General features: G+C 42.8%; 1 long non-coding RNA gene across 2 annotated transcripts in view; it reads right to left on the minus strand.

Annotated features, from left to right (window-relative positions):
- The window catches only part of LOC146798506 (uncharacterized), a 210542-nt gene that overhangs the window by 174476 nt on the left and 16500 nt on the right, over positions 1-19566 (minus strand). The window contains exons 4-5 of one of the 2 annotated variants that reach the window (XR_014969173.1): positions 11971-12022; positions 8693-8730 (exon numbers count right to left, since the gene is read on the minus strand). This is a non-coding gene — a long non-coding RNA (uncharacterized LOC146798506). Of the gene's footprint in view, positions 1-8692; positions 8731-11970; positions 12064-19566 lie in introns of both variants that reach the window. The other variant, XR_014969172.1, reaches the window with a different exon arrangement.

A 19566-nucleotide genomic window follows, 5' to 3' on the forward strand; every position in this document is an offset into this window, starting at 1 on the left:
CCGCACACTACGCGCGTGCCTCCATGCCGCAGGGATCCAAGACAAGGCTCTGGAATGGACCACCTCCTTCCTCTCTGGCAGAACCCAGAGCGTCCGCCTCCCCCCGTTCCATTCCAAAGCCTCCGAGATCATCTGCGGCGTACCCCAGGGATCCTCCCTCAGCCCGACACTGTTCAACATTTACATGGCCCCGCTCGCACACGTCGCCCGACAGCATGACCTCAACATAATCTCCTACGCCGACGACACTCAACTGATCCTCTCCATCACCAAGGACCCCATCACCACCAAAGCCAACCTCCACGAAGGAATGAAGGCCGTCGCCGACTGGATGAAGATCAGCCGTCTTGAGCTGAACTCGGACAAGACGGAGGTCCTCATCCTCGGCTCCAACCCGTCAGCCTGGGACGACTCCTGGTAGCCAATGGCACTGGGGGCAGCCCCGACCCCCACCGACAACGCACGCAACCTGGGAATCATCCTCGACTCAACGCTCTCAATGACCAAGCAAGTCAACGCTGTCTCCTCCTCCTGCTTCAACACCCTCCGCATGCTCCGCAAGATCTACAGATGGATCCTGACAGATACAAGAAAGACAGTCACCCAGGCCCTCGTCAGCAGCAGACTCGACTACGGAAACGCCAGCTACGCGGGAGCCCCGACCAAGCTCATCAATCGACTACAACGCATCCAAAACGCCACGGCATGACTGATCCTTGATGTACCACGACACGGCCACATCACCCCCCACCTGAGAAACCTGCACTGGCTCCCCATCAACAAGAGGATATCCTTCAAGCTCCTCATCCATGCACACAAGGCACTCCACAAGACCGGCCCAGCCTACCTCAACAGACAGCTCTCCTTCTACACCCCCAACCGCCAGCTATGCTCCGCCGACCTCTCACTCGCCACCGTCCCGCGCATCCAAAAAACAAACACCGGCGGGAGAGCCTTCTCCCACCTCGCCGCCAAGACATGGAACACCCTCCCACTGAGTCTACGACAGACCCAGGACCTGCTGACCTTCAGGAGGATACTGAAGACCTGCCTGTTCGATCAGTAGCGGCCCCACCTCCCCACCCAGCGCCTTGAGACCCTCGCGGGTATGTAGTGCGCTTAACAAATGACTGATTGATTGATTGATTGAGCCATCTAGGTGCCTTGTCAAATTGTTACTTTTCTTTTAACCAAGAACTGGCCTCTATTGATTGTCTTGACGATATTTATCCGGCAGGAAAAAGAGCCCTCTATCTTAAATTTAGATTAGGAACACTACCAGTGGCTTCCATGACTAAAAGATGGCTGAAATCATCAGGTGACAGATCGGAGCAGTGCCCCTGTTCCCTGGGAGGCTACGGGACGATGTTACATTCTCTTCTGCTGTGCCACTTTACGCCCCACATTCGTAGATACTATTTGAGAACATTTTTTCTCACATTTATAATCAGAACCTGCAAAGAGGTGGAGGCGTTCTGCATGAGAACTGATGATAGTGCTATTGTAGTATTGTAGTAGCTAGTTCATCCTAAATTCATGCAGCATGGAAACAAAGAGCAGACGCACACCCAAAATTGAACGTGGACAGGCAAGTCTGGACAATGTCTAATGGAGTCACATCAGATTAGACAGCACACAAGCATTTATATATCATTATTTATTTATTTACTAATTAGCTTGATTGCCAAGTATAGCGAGCAATGTCTCAGGTTTTATTGTTGAAAGCATGCACATTGATAAAACAGTTGGCTTAGCGATAAGGAAGCTTGCTTTTAAAACCTACTGCATTGCATTGTATCAAGGAAGAGCGGTAGATACTTACTATCCACGTGAGAAACATGTGATACCTTTTTAGCATTGGAATTATGATGATTTTTAAGTTATTACACAGTTTTAAAGGATTATTAATTGTTTTGTAGTATGATACTTGTGGGAATGCTGATGAAGAATTGTGTTGCATAATACATTTTAATTGTTATGGCCAGTTTAGCTGAAAACAATAAAACATTTATTGATTGATAAACCCAAAGCCATGACAGCTAAGCTGCAGGGGTCTTTTATTAATACACAACCCGGGTTATTATCAGACCTTCAACGATTTATTCCCAGCTCAGACCAGGTGGCCCTCTCGGAAGTAACCTCTACTCAGCAAGGTCCTCCAAAAAAAACTGCACTCCTTTAATACACAGCTGTTCTCTTCACTTTCCATATTGGATTGAAGCAAGGATGCTTCTGCACAAGAACAAAGTCCAACTGATGTAGAAAGACCAGCCGTGATGCTTCAAGGTAATGAGACAATGGTACAATGTGACATAAAAACTATGCTAAACTTCATCCTGGACGAAATAAGAGAACTTATAACAACACAAGCAGCTGAGATAGCTTCTCTTAATCATCGCTTAGTGAAAATTAACGAGGCAGTGGTGACCTTTCTGGCCAGGATGCAGGAGGCAGAGTCCAAGATTTTTCAGGTGGAGAATCAAATCAATAGAATGCATCAGAAAGTGGATCTGGCACGGAAAGAGAAGCATTCACTGGAGACTAAGATCAATGAACTGGAAAATCACTTGAGACGTTCCAACCTTGGATTAGTAGAAGTACCAGAAGGCTGTGAAGGGTCACAAACCATAAAATGGGTCAACACATTCATCAAAAACACTGTTTTACTGGAATATTCGGGTGAGCTGTCAATTACTCAAGCACATAGGCTGCCGGCCCATCCATATCCTAACTCTGCACTGCCACGTAGAATCCTTGTGACGTTCGCAGATTATTGCATCAAATAACATATTCTATCTAAGGCTATTCAGAAGAAGCAATTGGTTACTATTGAAGTACCTTCTTGTGAAATTTTCTCTGATATGTCGGCAGCTGCTGCATACCGTCGGAAGGAGTGTGTCAAGGTTTTGTACCTATGTAAGGTTCAGGGCATGCAGGCAGCAATAGCGCAACAGTCCAAACTCAGGGTTTTAGTGAAAGGGAAGTTTCATTTGTTCACTAATCTCGAAGTAGCCCAAGAACTACTGTAAAGAATTTCTACTTAGACAGTCAAAGAAGAGAGAAATTAAGCATTAAGATTCACCACGGAGATAAGTGGGTGTTGTGGTTCTCACTGGGGGTGCACCAACATGGCACCCTTTACAGGCGTCCAAGCAGGTGCCATTCGAGGGGTGGTGGAGAGGGGTATTGTGGGCACGTCCCCTTCTCCCAGGGATTGTAAGGGTGGGAGGGGAAGTGAGGGCGGATGTTGATGGTGGGGAGCATGCTCACCAAAAATTACAGAAACATAGATAAGAACGTAATAGTTGAGGAATTTTTCTGGATTCAAGGTTTAAACTCAATGAAACGTATTTGGGGAGATGGAGCTTGAAATACGTATTATATCGGTTAATGTATCCAATAAGCAGAAGTACGGTGGTCTAATGAGATGGGTACCCACTTTTTCACCGCACATTCTTTTTCATCAAGAAACTCACTTAAAGACAAATATTCCTAAACTCTTTATTCCTCAGTGTTATTGAAGGCATTCTTTGCTTCTGCTGGGCTGGCAATAAGGGGTGTCGCCATTTATCTGGACGGGGGACAGAATGGGAGGTTGTACAAGTCCCCCAGGGTAGATGGATTTGGATAACAGTTAAGGTACCTGGCAATCTATTTAATCTTGTCAACTATTATGACCTGAGGTCTATCATAAAGATCATGGAGCTGACCAGAGTTGCTGCTGGCCCCATAATTCTCGGGGGGGGATTTCAACTACATTCAAGACCTAGCACGTGACATTTAGAATAGAACAAAAAAACAGTTGACGCCAACTACAAAAAAAGCACTAGATGTTTTGATACAAAATCATCAGTTGATTGACCCTTGGCGTAGCACACACCAGGCCATATCGCAATATACTTTTTATCCCCGACAATTCCAGTCTGCCTTTCATATAGATTTTATCCTTGTGTCTCGTTCCCTTAGGTGCCATGACTCTTACATTTGGGATAATTCATTTTCAGATCATTCACTAATTAGTTTAAAGATAGAAATAGAAGCTAGGTGAAGGGACCGGTCCACATGGCAGATGGACCACCTCTTGCTCTCTAATCAAGAGTGGTTGTAAAACATGAAAAACTAGATTAAATAATTTTTCAGGTCAATAAGGGCACTGTGACACCTTTTTCAGTTTGGGGAACCTTTAAACCATCAATTTGTTGCCAGATTATTTTCTTTATGGCAGCACATTCAAAGATACGGGTAGCATGTATATACAAACTTCAATTAGCGGTCAACACCAGTCAAGGACTAATTCCTTGGGAGATCATATAGAGAATGACCGGCAGTTGGCTGTAGCCCAACAGGAGCTAAGGGATTTTTTTTGTAATTGAAGAATTAACTAACTTGAGGATGTTTCATCAACAGATGTACGAAGAATATCAGTTGATGAGTAACCTTTGGCCTGGTCAACATGGGTGAAGCAGGAGGCAGTATTCATTGTGTAAATGGAGGACCCAGAAACGGGGGTTCTGATCTCTGAAACTAAAAGAGTAGCGAACATTTTTTTAGCACTATAATAACCTCTATAGGACTAAATATTCGGCTTTGAGGGAAGCAATATGTCAGTATTTCTCAGAAATCAATTTGCCACAGATGCCAAGCTCCCAGGCAAAGGAATTAGTGGATGATATTAATGCATCAGAAATTCTGCAGGCTTTAGCTTCAATGCCATCTGGCAAGGCCTGTGGAAACGATGGGCTTCCAATCAAATTCTACAAAGAGATCCAAAAAGAGTTAATACCTTTTCTTGTAGAGCTTTTTAATTTTGTAAAAGCAGGTGATGAGGTCCCAGCCATCTTTAAGGAATCTACCATAGTCAACTTTGTCATGAAGGGATGTATCCTATAGATGTAAATTCTTACCGATCTATCAGTTTACTATACTCTGATTGCAAAGTTTTAATGAAAATCTGGGCCAATCGAGTTATGCCTGTTGCCCAGAAGGTTATTTATAATGACCAGACTGGGGTCTTACCAGGTCGACAAATGTCATCTAACACTGCTTTCTTAATGCATGCACGTGATTTTTTTTAACATTAATTAGATACCTGCTTTTATAATGATGTTAGACGCTGAGAAAGCTTTTGACCTTGTCAATTTAGAAAACCTTTTCTATGGTCTTAATAAGGTGGTATTTCCTAATGTAATTATTAACATGCTCTACAATATATATCATGGCGCCCAGGCTCAGGTTTTTGTGAATTCCAAGGTAGCCGGAATTATAGGTATAAATCGTGGAACTTGTCAGGGCTGTCCCTTATTGCCTGTTTTATTTCCTGTTTTCATCGAACCATTGGAAGCCAGGATAAGGGCAAATGTAGGTATAGAACCCCCCTATAGAGGGCATGACTAAATTAAAGCTCTTCGTGGGTGATATAATTCTATACCTAAAGCAGCCAGAGCAAAATCTAAGGACGATGGTTGCGGAGTTTGCCCAATTTAAATCAATTGGAGGGTATAAAATTAATCACAAGAAAACAGAGGCCTTGATGTTTAACACCTCGGTCAATATTTTTATGGCTACTCTCCAATGCCAAGTTCTATCCAATAATCCAATTTGGTACCTTGGAGTATACGTCACTAATTCTTATGCAGAGTTGTATAATTTAAGTTATGTCCTCATGATGAAGAAAATTAGAGAGTTATTTAATAGATGGACACTCCTGCCTCTCATCTTAATTGGTCAGATTTCTCTTATCAAAATGTCGGTTCTACCCCTATTAATCTTTGTTTTTACTAATGTCCTGATAAAAGTAAATATTACATAATTTAAAGAACTTTAAGTATTATTTCGTCAATCTATTTGGAATGAAAGGGCACTAAGAGTTAAATATCCAGTACTTCAGCTGGAAATCAATCAGGGGGGACTCGTTTTGCCCCAGATCCGAACTTATTATGAAGCCTCTCTTATCGATATACCAGTTTGCATAATTGATCTCCAGGGATCCTTAGATTGTTTATTTCTGGAGAACATGGTAAAGAAAGCAGGGTCCCAGCTCCTGGCCTTTTTAAAGATCACAAAACTCCCCAAAAAAACTAGGTATAAGACACTACAAGAATTACGCATGCGACTTCAGTCTTTATACTCCATGAATATTATGTCTGCTGGACATGAATACCTGTAGCTCAGGGAATGTAAACTTGTGGGGCTGCATATCTAGTATAGTCATCCAAGATTATGGAATGTTCATGGTTTCAGAGAATTGGGTCACTTTCTGATTGGAGGGAGATGAATTAACTGGCAGGAACTATAAGCTAGGTGCGGTCATAGCTGTGCGCCAATTTTCTTTGGGTACTTGCAGAAAACGCATCTAGTGAACAAATGTCTTTTGACTAGTGCAGGATCATCTCCCCTTACTGCTGCTCTCGTTATGACAAAGTTAAGTGGGGTCAGTAATTGGTATAGTCTTCTGCAGAATCAAGGGGAAAGTTACTTAATAGAAACCGTTTTGTTTAAAATCTCCGAAACATCAAATTGCTTCTTTACTGAGGCTGAGTGGCAGACTATTTCACAACTCGGAAACAAGTCATTAAGGGCAACCAACTTTAAGCGAATGTCTTTCTTGTCACGCTGGATGGCTTATTATACCCCGAAAGCTCTCCATAAAATGTTCCCTAACTTGGAAGACAAATGTTTTCTCTGCCAGCAATTGGGAGCAGGCGACTAGCTCGATACTTTTTTTTGCCTGCCCAATGTTGACCCAGTTTTGGGATGCAATTTTTGGGGCTCGTAGTAATGGTCTGTAGATTCAACTCGAGCCTGAGGCTTTTGTGGGTCACTTAGGCATTTCTAAACTGAGTCAAAATGTCTTAAAAGCAAAAAAAGGGCGGGCAGTTTTTATTGCAAAAGCCTCTTTAGTGGCACGATCCCTGATTCTGAAGAATCGGAGGACATCCTGAGTACTTACATATGTTCAATGGTATAATAAAATGACTCGTACAAGGAAATTCGAAGAAATTTACGCAAAAAGGGTTGGAGCAACTAGAAGATTTGGATATATTTCGAGGGAGTTGATGGTAGCACAATGTAATTTAGAGTGATTGGATGTTATCGTCCTCGAATCCTCGAACAATATAGTTTATCTTTTTTCTTCTTTATAGTCAGAATAGGCTTTCTTAAAGCTATTTTCAGCATTTTTCTCTTTATTAGGTCTAAGAGAGACTAGGCAATATTATACCAAAGTCATAAATGAATTTGTAACTTTTTTTTTTAAAACTGTTTATTAAACAATACCAACAATCGGTCACTGCATACATTCGATCCGCAGTTATAGGTGTATCACATTTATGCGCAAATAGAGATAATTTCAGTAATAATACAGTGTAACTGAGTCAGGACAACAGTAGCATACATCAAGGAGTCAGTGGTTCGTCAGTGGGGGGAACATATGGGGGTTCACAGATATTACCATGGTAAGTGTTCCATTTTGTCCAGATCGCTATCCATTTCTTTGGACAGCCACATGCAACATAAACAGTTTTTTCCCGTACCATGCACCAGTCCATGTCGAGTGTTCAGGCAGCAAGTGTTGGTAGTGTCGGTGCCCCCCAGCAGCGAGCGATATTCCGCCGGGCTATCATCTGGCCGAGCGTTGACCAAAGTTTACCCCTTGTATTGAGATCCGTGGGTTCCCAAACATTCAGCAAACACCTTTTGGCTTCAAGGCGTATTTCAACCCCCCACACGTCACTCATACATTTATGTACCTCCTTCCAGTATTTGTGGATTAAAGGACATTCCCAGATAATATGTAGAAAGGACATTAATTTGTAATTTTAATGAAGAAGGATACCTATTTTTCTATTGTTAATGAATTTCTATGATGTAACACATTTTTCTATGTTTGCTGTTCAATAAAAAAAATTACAAAAAGAGTAAAGACATGTCTGTTTATTCTGGCCCAAGATTTCCAGACTACTGGACACAATTTTTAACCTAGATTGCGGGAGGTGAGAGACAGCCCAACATGCAGCAAATTAAGGGTTCACACGAAACACAACTTAAGTTGGGCATGATATTCGAGGAAAGAAATTCAAATTATAGAGATGGAAATTGGAAAAATGATAGGGACACTGACAGCATGGTATCTCCAGGATACCAGTTGCTGGTAGATAATCTAGGCTCACCTTGCTCCAGGTTAAATCCCTTTAATCAAGGAAATAGAGTGTAGCAGAGCCATCAATCAAATTATACAGATGCCACACATGAAAAAGGCACTGTCTCTTTAAAAGCATGGGAGCGCTGCAGTGAAGTGTTGGTACTGCTCAACACCAATGTAATACTTGATTCTAATAAATACCCCATTAAAATATTCCAGACATTGAAGGAGATTCCATGAGGCTCCAGGCAGACTCTGTGGATTGGAAACTACAGGAGACATAGACCTAATCGATCCGTGCGGGCCATGGGCAGAATAGCCACCCCCTCAGATTACAGTGAATTTAGGTACTGCGCAGGCAGGTGATATACATGCCAGGTCTAGGCTCAGGTCTCAGAAGACAGTCCTTCAGGGTATACAGAGAGTAAAAGGCCAGAGAGAAAAACTAACCCTCAGAGTAGGCATCAATGTCCTATTTATAGGTCTTACACTATTCTAGCAAAACACGTCACTTTAAGGAGCTGGCTCAAGTTGGGCATTTTCTGTACTCACCTCAACTATGAAGATCTGAAAAATGGTGATTAAAGTCACTAAAGAAAAAAAAAAGAAAATAGTAAACATGACGGGCAATTCACAAAACAAAGTAGTACATCTGCACACTTAAATATGAACAAGTGCAGTGAACAAGTGTAGATCTACTTATTTCTGGAATTCAAAAACACTTCCAGATATATTCTTGGAAAGCTGCACCAAGGGTAGGTTTCTAGCATTGCAACCCGGAATGTCATGTGACATATTCCCCCGTTTGCCATTTCCCCAAAGTTTAATTCTACAAAGAGTACAGCTATGCATTGAGTAACTGGAGCCTGATGGGCAAATGCACTTTTCTATTTTATCTCCACATTGACAAAAATGTCCCTAAGGAGAAAGCCCTTCCCCCACATCGTCTCTGGGTTCGAATGTTGAATATTCCCCTTTACACCACGGAAAATAAGTTAATCCAGCCCTTTTCAGGAGTAAATTTCCATCCATTTCCAGTGTGGAAAAGGATTGTTTTGGAGTTTGTGAATGCCCACAGACTTTGCCACTAGTCATCTCTTCACACTTGTGGCAGAGAATAATGCAATAGCAGACAAATGTACTACTGCCACAGTACCCCTTGTAAAGTCCTGGCAGTCGTAAATGGAGCCATTTGCTCGCCCATAAAAGTACATTTATGGTTGACAATGCCTTTGTGAACAGACCCTACACGTGGTGCATTTGCCAAAAAGGAAATCAAGCCATGGGAGATGGGAAGGGAAGCAGAGGAAGATATCATTGTCACAGTTAAATGTGGCTGCTACTATTTATAGGACGTCTGTGTTTTCACAATGGTCAGTTTCAGACCTTGTGCACGCTATCTTAGACTTGATGGGCCTGGCAGCTACAGCGTGTCTTCCTTCCTGTAAGCAATCCCTCAAGGCGGGCCTGGTGTTAGGTCATGTTGAAGAAAGCGTAATAGCCGCACTGCACTTCAGGAACTCTACTAGCTTGTAAAGACACCTCTGTCAGTGCCAAGAGGCCCTTTAAGGCAGTGGTCGCATTACAAATGCAATCAATCAATCGTGACATATTCCACACGCCCCTGAAACTGATACAGCTCACTCCAAGTGTCCTAAAAAAGTGTTATTTGATCATTTCTTTCCGAGAAGTGTATAAAACTTTAGGTGGGAAAAATAAGTGTTTTCTTTAGGATTTACAAAAATTTAAAAAGCCTTGGGAATAGGTTTGAAATTTCTATGGCGAATGTATCACGCAAACCATGTATTGAATGCAAGGATGAGATAAAGAACTATGGGGCATATTCACAATGAAGTGACGGAGCGCAACGTTAGCCTTGTGGCTAAATGCCACGTTCCGCCACTTCAGAAATGCAGGGCTGCACCGTATTTACAAGAATACGGTGCAGCCCTGCGTTTCACCCTACGCTGGTGTTCATTGCAGCTGTCTAGTGCCAACACAGGCACTCTTGCACCATTGTGCAAGGGTGCCTGCGATGCAGGGAAAGATTTTTTAAGTGTAGGAAGGTGCCCCTCCCTGCACATAAACAATCACCAATGGCGTTTGGTAACTTCTATGGGTGCTGCAGAATGCAGCGCACATAGAAGTCACAATGCAGCATTTATTTTAAAGATTGTTTATGTGCAGGAAGAGACACCTGCACATAAACAATCAATGACGTTTTGCTGTTTCTATGTTTGCTGCACAATGCTGCACACAGAAACAGCAAAAATTAGGAGAAATAAAGCATTTCTCCTTGTTTCCCAAGGTTAAGACCAGTTTTTTTTGGACTTATTTTTGGCGCTGCCCCATATTTACGCCACCCTTGTAAATATGCGGCAGCATAAAACTCAATGGGTGGTGCAGTGGAATGCCCACCGCAACACCCATTGCCGTCCCCTTTGATGCTAAGTGAAGCGTGAAAGTGTGCCTTATTTACAAGGCAGTGTTAAGTGGCTTAACGCTGCATTGTAAATAAGGTGAAGCCTGTATCGCCACCAGATCTGGTGGCGATAGGGGCTTGTAAATATGCCCCTACATGTGGAGATTTAGAAACCTGTTGCTTGTGCAATTTTTAGATGTAAAATAGTCCCTAATGAATCTCAATGAAGTCACAGCGATATACCTAAAAACCCTATAGAAAGCCAAAGAGACTAAGGGCCACATGCATCATTGTAAATTGCGGTCGCAAAGGGGCAGATTCGCAGAATCTTCCCCTTTCCGATGGCAATTTTTGCATTAGGGATGCATCATCCCAAATGCAAAAATCGCTATTTAAGTAATCGCTAAAATTGCGATTACTTGAATTGCGATTGCATTTAGGGAATCGCAAATTGGGATTCCCTAAATGCAATGCAACAACCAAAATAAAATTGCGATTTCGCAATTAAGAAACGCAATTTACCATCAATTCTAAGTTGAAATGCACAAAAGTGAATTTTTCAAAGTCCTATGTTGCACACATACATGTCCTTGGGGCATGTGTGTGTGCAACATGTGTTGAAATTGCAATTTCGGGGGTGCATCAGGGTGTCCTTTTGGCACCCTTGCACCCTTGAAATTGCATGCGCAATTCGCAACCACCTATTTGGTATTGGCAAATTGCGGATGCAATTCCCATTGATTCTTATGGGCCTCTAGGCCCATAGGAATGAATGGGAAGCAATTCCTTATTTGTGAATCGCAATTTGCGAGTCGCAAATAAGAAATGTGTAGGAATCACAAATTTCTTTGCGATTCCTACATGCATAAGCATTTGTGATTCCTAAATTGCGATTTCTTAAAAATCGCAATTTAGGAATCGCAAATGCACAGTTTGATGCATGTGCTCTAAAACACCAAGTGGGCAGATCCAAAGAGAGATTTATAAAGTCTCAAGCCTATGGATGAAGGGTCCTACGTCACAGAAGCTACTGCCTGAAGGTTGCTGACACAAAGTCCCTTTCTGTATGCACAGACAATGTACTGAAAAGAGTGTATCCACCCTGCATGCAGAATTGCACGACAAGCCACATGCATAAAGAGATTACATTCTGTCCTTCCGCAGAGCCCCAGAAATGTATGCAGATCTAATTCAGCTCTTCCATTGGACACCAAAAATACGCATGCAGATTTTATTCAGCTCTTCCATTGGACCGCAGAAATATATATGCAGATTACATTGAGCTCTTCCACTGGACCTCAGAAATACATAAACAGATTATGTTCTGTTCTTCCATTGGACCACAGAAATACTTATGCAAATTACATTATGCTCTTCCATTGGACCCCAGAAATACATGTCTACATACCTCACTATGAGTTTGGTAGTTTTTCGTAAACTGCACACGGTAGGAATACACCCTATGGCAAAAAAGTGGGAGCCTTCTGTAAATTGGAGGATTCTAGAAAGATGTAAGAAGGTGAAATATTGATTTACATAAACTGTTTTCTACTTTTCATTCAACATTTTTTGAAACGGTTAAATGCCCTTCTCTGTCCAGACAACCAAGCTCTCGAGTGCAAAGGCTGCTTGCTTAAGTTTTGGCAATCACCTCTAGTTCGAGGAGGCATTAAAAGATGGCGTTCCTGCCATTGTAACATAAGAGGCAGGCTACGATCTATGTCATTTGGAAGTAGGCATGTGCAACAGCACCTACTCTCATACTGCCCACATCTCTTTGAGGATGACTTTGAAACTCATACTCCTCAACGAACACATTTCAACATCCAGCACCCTTGCAACCACACACCGAGGAAAGAGCAGCCAGAACTGTTGAAAAATCAGTGCGCTTTGCGGTCTCTCAAGGGTATACATTGGTAAACGAATGCTCCAACACACCATCACACAATACTCTTTGGTAGTCTTCAGCTGACCCCCTCCTAATATGTGATTAGTCATTACTAGTTGGAACAGGACTCTTTTGCTTCTTGTACCTTTCTTGTTGTTTAGCACTTCATGGTCCCTTTTAGTCAGTGTAGAGATAATTTTAAGAAAATTATGAAAATAAAGTGAATTTTCAGCACATATTCCCCAACTTCTTTTTTTAGGTCTCGCCTGACCCAGCGCATGCGCTGTGCTAGAGAGACTTTTTGAGAGGGCTCCAAAAAGTGCTACCAGGCCAGCCTAGAGCTACAGTGCATGTGCGCGGGCGCGCGCGCCGCGCTTTTCCGCGATTACTTTCACTTTCGCGATCGCGATCACTTTCACGGCTGCATGGCCGCTTGGGATAGCCAATAGGTCTCGCTTTTGGGACCTTATAAGTATTTAGTTATGCAACTGTTGCATGGCTAAACACTTATAAGGTCCCAAAGGCGAGACCTATTGGCTATGCCAATGCATGTTTAAACATTTCATAGGGAACAAAAGCAGTTCAGATAATGTAACTTCACATGGACTGTCATTTACCATTGCATGTTTCTATCCTCCAGCATGCCATCTTTCTACTCTTTTACATTTCACTTCCTTTAATTTTTTTTCTTTTTTTTTGGAGGTCTATATAGTGCGAACTTGACCCAAAGGTATCTGGGCGGAACATGCATTTTTGTTAGGCACGTTTCATGCTTTAATCCTGTCGTTTTGAAGCAGATTCTCTGTTCTGTTATTATGATCGTGAATCTCCATGGAAGAGTCTACTTTTTTTTAGGTCTGGTGTTAGCAAATACCTTCTGATTTTACTAAAATGATACATATAATGTGTATGTGTGTATATATATGGTATTACTATTGCGCAAACCTAGCCAAAAGGCAGTGGAACGCTGTACATGGTCAAATACAAGCATACAGGCAACAAGTAAGGGGAGATGGAACTGGGTTGATGTAGTGTTCTTTAAAGAGGTGAGTCTTTAGCTCTTTTCTAAATTGGATCAACCTTGGGGCCATCCTGATAGATATGGTGATGTTGTTCAAGATTATGGATGCATAAATGCCAGTTTGGGGGTCTCCTGGCTTTGAGTGTTCCAATATCCACCAGAGAATAGTGAGCTTGTCTGCATGATACATAGGGGCCCATGCCATGTTAGCTTTGTAAATAATGCAGCTGGTTTTGAAGATGCTCCAGGCCAGCAATTGCAGCCAATGGTATTCCAACAGGATGGGAGTAATTTGGTCATATTTTTTCAGGTACTGGGTGAGATGTACAGCAGCATTATTCTGATGCAACAGTACCAGGAACACACTCGGCAACTCTGGGCATTAAGCTTGCCTCATCTCTACAACGGCCCCCCACAGACGCCGGGGATGCCTGGTTTCACCTTGGAGATACCCAGAAAGGGACAATCTCACAGGGATAGCCAGGATGGGTTCCCCAGTGGTCTACAGCGCCGGGACGCCCCGTTGCTGGGGCAGCTGTGCGCTTTACAAGTCTACAACATTTACATTTACATTTACATGGGCTTAAACAGAAGTTCTGATGTCCCTTTGTAGTTTGACTATCTATAGAAGACAGAGCTGGTGGTACCAGGCCGACTTCGTTATTTGGCAAATATTTTCCTTGAGGATGAGGTTGGTGTTCAGGATGAATCCAAGGCGCAGATCTACAAGAAACTAACGCAGCACGGTGCCGCAAGTCATTTTGTTGTGCCGCGCTGCGTTAGTTTCGAAGCACAGGAATGCGTCATATTTATAACAAGATGTCGCATCTCTGTGCTTCCCCCTGAACTGGCGTACAAACTGCTGCCATGCGCCGGCGCAGGCACCCTTGCACCATGGTGCAAGGATGCCTGCGTCGTGGGGAAATTGTTTTTGTGCAGGAAGGAAGACCTTCCTGCACAAAAACAATCAATTGAGGTGATTTCCACTTACAATGTGTGCTGTAGAATACAGCACGCATTGAAACAGGAAAAAAACGAGGGGAAATGAAAACATTTCTCCTCGTTGCACTAGGGGTGGCGTAGCATTCAAACGCATTTCCAGATTTACGATTTCTCGTAAATCTGGAAATGCATCAGTGGACATGGGTGTTGCGTGGGAACACCGACAGCAACACCCATGTCACACCCCTAACACATAAAGTGTTGTGTGAACAGGGGCGATATTTACAAGCACATGTTAAGTCACGCAGGGTGACTTTACCTGTTCTTGTAAATATCACTTAGCAGGCTGTGCCACCGGTGCGTCACACGACGTAATGCACCGGCGGTGCAAGGGGCTTGGAAATCTGCCTCCAAGTGTTTTGTCATTTGGTAAAAGTTGGTAGTTTATTGACCGAACATGTAGCACTACCTGTGAAGTTTCCCGGCACATGTATTGTGGAAAGGGACCAGGCCGGAGAGCCGCCTCATCTGCTTAGGTTGCCTCATCCCCAAACCCATTAAGGAATGGCATTGTACTGCAGGATATGGCTTCCTCAGGCAAGGTGATGTTATGTTACTGGCAAGAAGCATGGCTTCCACTCACACTGACTGTGCTTGCCTGTTAGTAGAGCAGGCCCGTGAGTAGCCTATTTTCCCACAACACTGTTTTTGATGTCTTGGTACTGGTGGAAGATCTTCTCAAAGGAGCTAGGCTTTCCTTGGCACTGCTTTTGATGGTATGATACTGGTGAAAATCCATCAATCCAACACCCACGACTCTATGTTGGAAGCCTGTGAGCCCAACAGAGATCTGAATCCAAGAAGAGCAATTTTGTGACAATATAAGCGCACCCTGACCCTTCATGATGGTTTGCCGCTTAATACAGTGTCACAAAAGTGCAGTTAGCTAGAGGATGAGACTGGGTAGCCCCTTATACCAGTCCTACAAATAACTGTTTGTAATTGGAAAGACATAGAATCAGTAGAACCAAGGGGCATTTTATCAGGAGCCGGCGATAAATATCGCAAAGTGCGCTAAGCGCTTGCATATTTATCGCCGGCTATCTCTGGAATATATCACCCGGTTAGCTCGTTATCAACAACGCGCATCGCTGAGGCGATAAAATTTCCAGAGATAGTGGGGATATCATCGTTTAACATGGTGGGAAAAGTCAATATCCTAGATGATAGGGCCTGTGGTCTTAGCCACACAATCCACCCCCCATGTTAGGTATGCCTTAGTCAGGAATTTAACAGACGTTAAATTCCTGCGTTGAGGCATATTTAACGTGATTTTAAATATCGCTAACCCTCGTTGTCACTATGACGAAGCTGGGTTAGCAATATTTTCCCTAGGGGGTCTTGTCAGGCACGCCTCCTTTGCATCTCATTAGCGATGCGATGGGAGGCGTGCTGACAAGGGGCGCTATTGCAAGGAAACACGCGCTAGCGTGTCCTTGTTGATAATGCGATAATATTATCGCCGATTTTCACGTGAAAACGGGCTCTAAAGTGCCGATAATATTATCGCCACCCCTTGATGATATGCACCCAAGTGGTTAACCTTTCATTACCTACGCAGATCAGAACAGTGAACTAGGAAACCTTAAAGTTCCTTATGTAGAGTGAAAAAACTTGCTGTAGCCAAGGTGCCCACATGCATTATTACAATGGCATCCCTGAAAAACAGTCTGTCTTGCATTGCAACACTACTACCATGTTGGGGCCAGGCAGCCACCAGTGGCCATTATGCAATCCCTGGATTGGCATGCTGTGCACTATAATCAAAAGCCTTTTGCTCTGAAAGCCTTGAAAGTACCACGCACTGTGACACATCCTGAAACAACACATATTAATCAATTGTTTTTATTTATTTATTTGTATGGTGCACACCACATACGTACTTGTATCCATGCACCAGCATCAATAAGAATAAACAATAATATATAGAGTGCAGCAACTATAGAACACTGAAGCAAACAAACGGTAGAAGAATTTGAAAGTCAGTTTAGTTACTACACTGGAGTGTGTTTCATTCCTTCCTGAAGACCAACGTTTTTTCCCATGAGGTATGCAGGCAGAACCTCTGGACTTTAAGAGCAAGCTCTTTCCAATGAGATTTAGCTCTGGGGCATATACAAGAACTATGCTGTTCTGCCGGAGATAACGCCAGGGGTCAAATATCTGGCAATTATGTCCTTTGAGTATAATGAAGCAATTTTTTTAATAGAGTTGAAGACCAGGCAGGATGCTTTGAAGGTGATCTCTTACTTAAATTTAATCCATGTAACAAACTAAGCCTTGCAGAGATGTGGCTGTATTATCATATGGTAAGGATCAGTGGCACTACCACTATTGGCACATGTTGTAACTGAGCTATTTTCTCTTATTTGGAAGCCAACTTGATAAAGCTTTAGCATAACCCCCTTTTTGATTGATTAATGAACAGGCAATGCATTTGTGGGATTTCTGTTCAATGAATTACCTGCTCACTCTTCCATTAATGTGACTTAACTCAGTGTACATTCACTTTTCAAGGTGTCCGGCATAAAGCTTCAAGGTTTCTCAAAATCCCAACACTGCACACCATGTCTAGTCCTAGGAAACACTGCAAATGACCTAGCTTTTTTCTACGATTTTTTAAAATAATTTTTAAGGAGAGTGAGGTGATATGTGGAGTTCAGAACCTTTTCCAGTGCTTTAGGGTCAAAACCTTTGGTCAGATTAAAACAGATTTTGGGAGACTTAAAAGTGGGTGCTCTTGTCAAACACAAACATCTATTCTATTAAAAGAGTATCATTTTGGAATTTGCTTGTGGGTTCTACAATTCCTGCAATATTAGCTTTCCAAACATGGCTAATGAAAACAAAACCCAATGATCTATAGCACTGGGTCTCAAAATGGTCTCACCATGGAACATACTCAGCTCACACATTTACTGAAGAAATTATATTTTTGTATTACCCTGACAAAACTCAAACAACGACAATATTGGACTACCTATGACTTCTAAATTATGCCATTTAGTACTTTCAAATGGAACAAAAAAAGCCAGAGGAAAATGTCCTACATGCCTTCAGCGACAGCCTACATAATTCTTCGGTTCACCAGCCGCAATGCTCTGGGTAAATTGTGATCTGACAGCTGTCCTAAATTAAGCAATAGGCTAAACACAATTATTCAGAGTGATGCCACTAGAATTTAAATGTTCTTTCTCCATTTGCCGGTGGGGCTTCCGTTGCATTCTATGATTACTGTTCTGATGCTAATAACTATAAATTGGAAGACTGCTAATACCAGTTTAGGGCTGAACTAACTCATTGCAGCTTTATTAAGTGTAGGCAGATCTCAGCATCTTAGTAGGAAAATAGATGCCCTTCATAGCTCTGTAATACAGGTGCCCCTGCCTTGAAGTCCCCCAAGAAAGCTGGAGTGTTTTTGACCCCACCCCTAAAAACACCACACAACTGCACATGCACTCAGGCTTTTTCATGTAGTGGAATGAGACCCATAGAGGTGCTATGCGATTGGAAAACCATACCAGATGCACCTCCAATTCTGCTGCCCCTTCCCGAAGCATTAGAGGAATGACACTGGGGCAGCAAAATGATTATAGTGCAAGGTAGGATTGTTTGCTGCTGCTTGTTTGGTAGAGAAGCATACGGCCTCCCCCATTTGTCCTTTTGAACTTGTTCTGCCAGTCCTCTACAGCTGGGCCTACTGCCTATTTATAAGAGCAGTGGATGTCATATATGGGTGTACTACAGACATTGAATGTGCATGTGTTGCCCATGTGTTTAGAATGCATGTGGAGAGCCAGACAGTTCATGTGGCTAGAGCCACAGTGGAATCTATTTTATATCAGGTATACTCTGTATGGCACCTAAGAAGGAGTTTTGGTGGGAGAGCCACTCATACAACAAATGTGTCTTGTGGGACTTCCCCCCAGGACGTTCCAGGGATCTCTTTCAGTAGGTCAGACACTGGGGTGTTGACATTAGGAAAGTAAACAGAGTGTTCCTCTGACGCTAAGGAGTTCTCTTTGGACCTTCCTCATCAATTATTCTCTGGGAGAGGCTACACCCTACAGGTTAACCAGTATTTAATTTGGGCAGCCTCCCTTACATTTGTTCTCTTGCTTTGGGTTGCCACTAAGAGGAGATTTCCAGCTGCCTTCCTGCTAAGACTGCCCACAAAGACCATGTCTGGAGCTGTCTGCATAGAATTTGCAAAGATATATAACTCCCCAGCACTGGTCACAGAACTGAACTGCTGAAATATGCAAGGACTGTCTTTAATTCTGATATAAAGACAGAAACTTCCAGTCTTGGTGCTAAGATGTCATGACCAGAAGCCTGGGGTGCCACGCCACTCAGTGGCAATCAGGAAATTCCTGTGGATTGGGGTGATGACAGCTAACTCCTTTTGCCATGTTTGGCACCAGAAATCTGTGGAAGACTCAATAAGCCTCCTAGGAGGGGATGTCTGAAAACTTTATGGGGAAAAAATGACTTATTGTGCTGGAGACGCATTGAAGGTGCTGGTGCATAAGGAAGGCACTGCACAGAAGAAAGCTGTGAAAGGGCTAAATGAAGCAACACCATATATGCCAACCCTTTTTAACAGGAAAGTGGGAGATTCTGAAAAAAGAAAATAGGGAAAATGTATTTTCCCCATTGACTTGTATTGAAGCAGAGGCAACTAAAATAAAGCAATCTTTGGTTTAAAAAATCGTGAGTCTCCTGTCTGAATGTGAACTATTGTCATGAGTGCAACACCGCTACTATCCCCCTTCTAATTTCAGGGTTTCAAACTATTTACATACCTGCACACAAGAAAAGTATGTTTGGTAGACCAATGGGCGGCGTTGCAATATACGTACAATTAGACCTGCAACTGAAAGTCAGAGAATGGATAAACAACTCCTGGGCCATACAGGCAATCAACATGAATGGACTTGGACTGGATGGAAGACCTATCTCAATTTCTCTCATAAATCTGTATGGTAATCGCCATTGAGGTACAAAACTGGCTAAGGTGAAGAATATCATTGAACAAATAAAGGCATTTCTATTCGAGTATTCAGGGAATCAGTGTATAATGGCCGGCGATT

This window comes from Triturus cristatus, chromosome 9, assembly GCF_964204655.1.
Source record: "Triturus cristatus chromosome 9, aTriCri1.1, whole genome shotgun sequence".
NCBI lineage: Eukaryota > Metazoa > Chordata > Amphibia > Caudata > Salamandridae > Triturus > Triturus cristatus.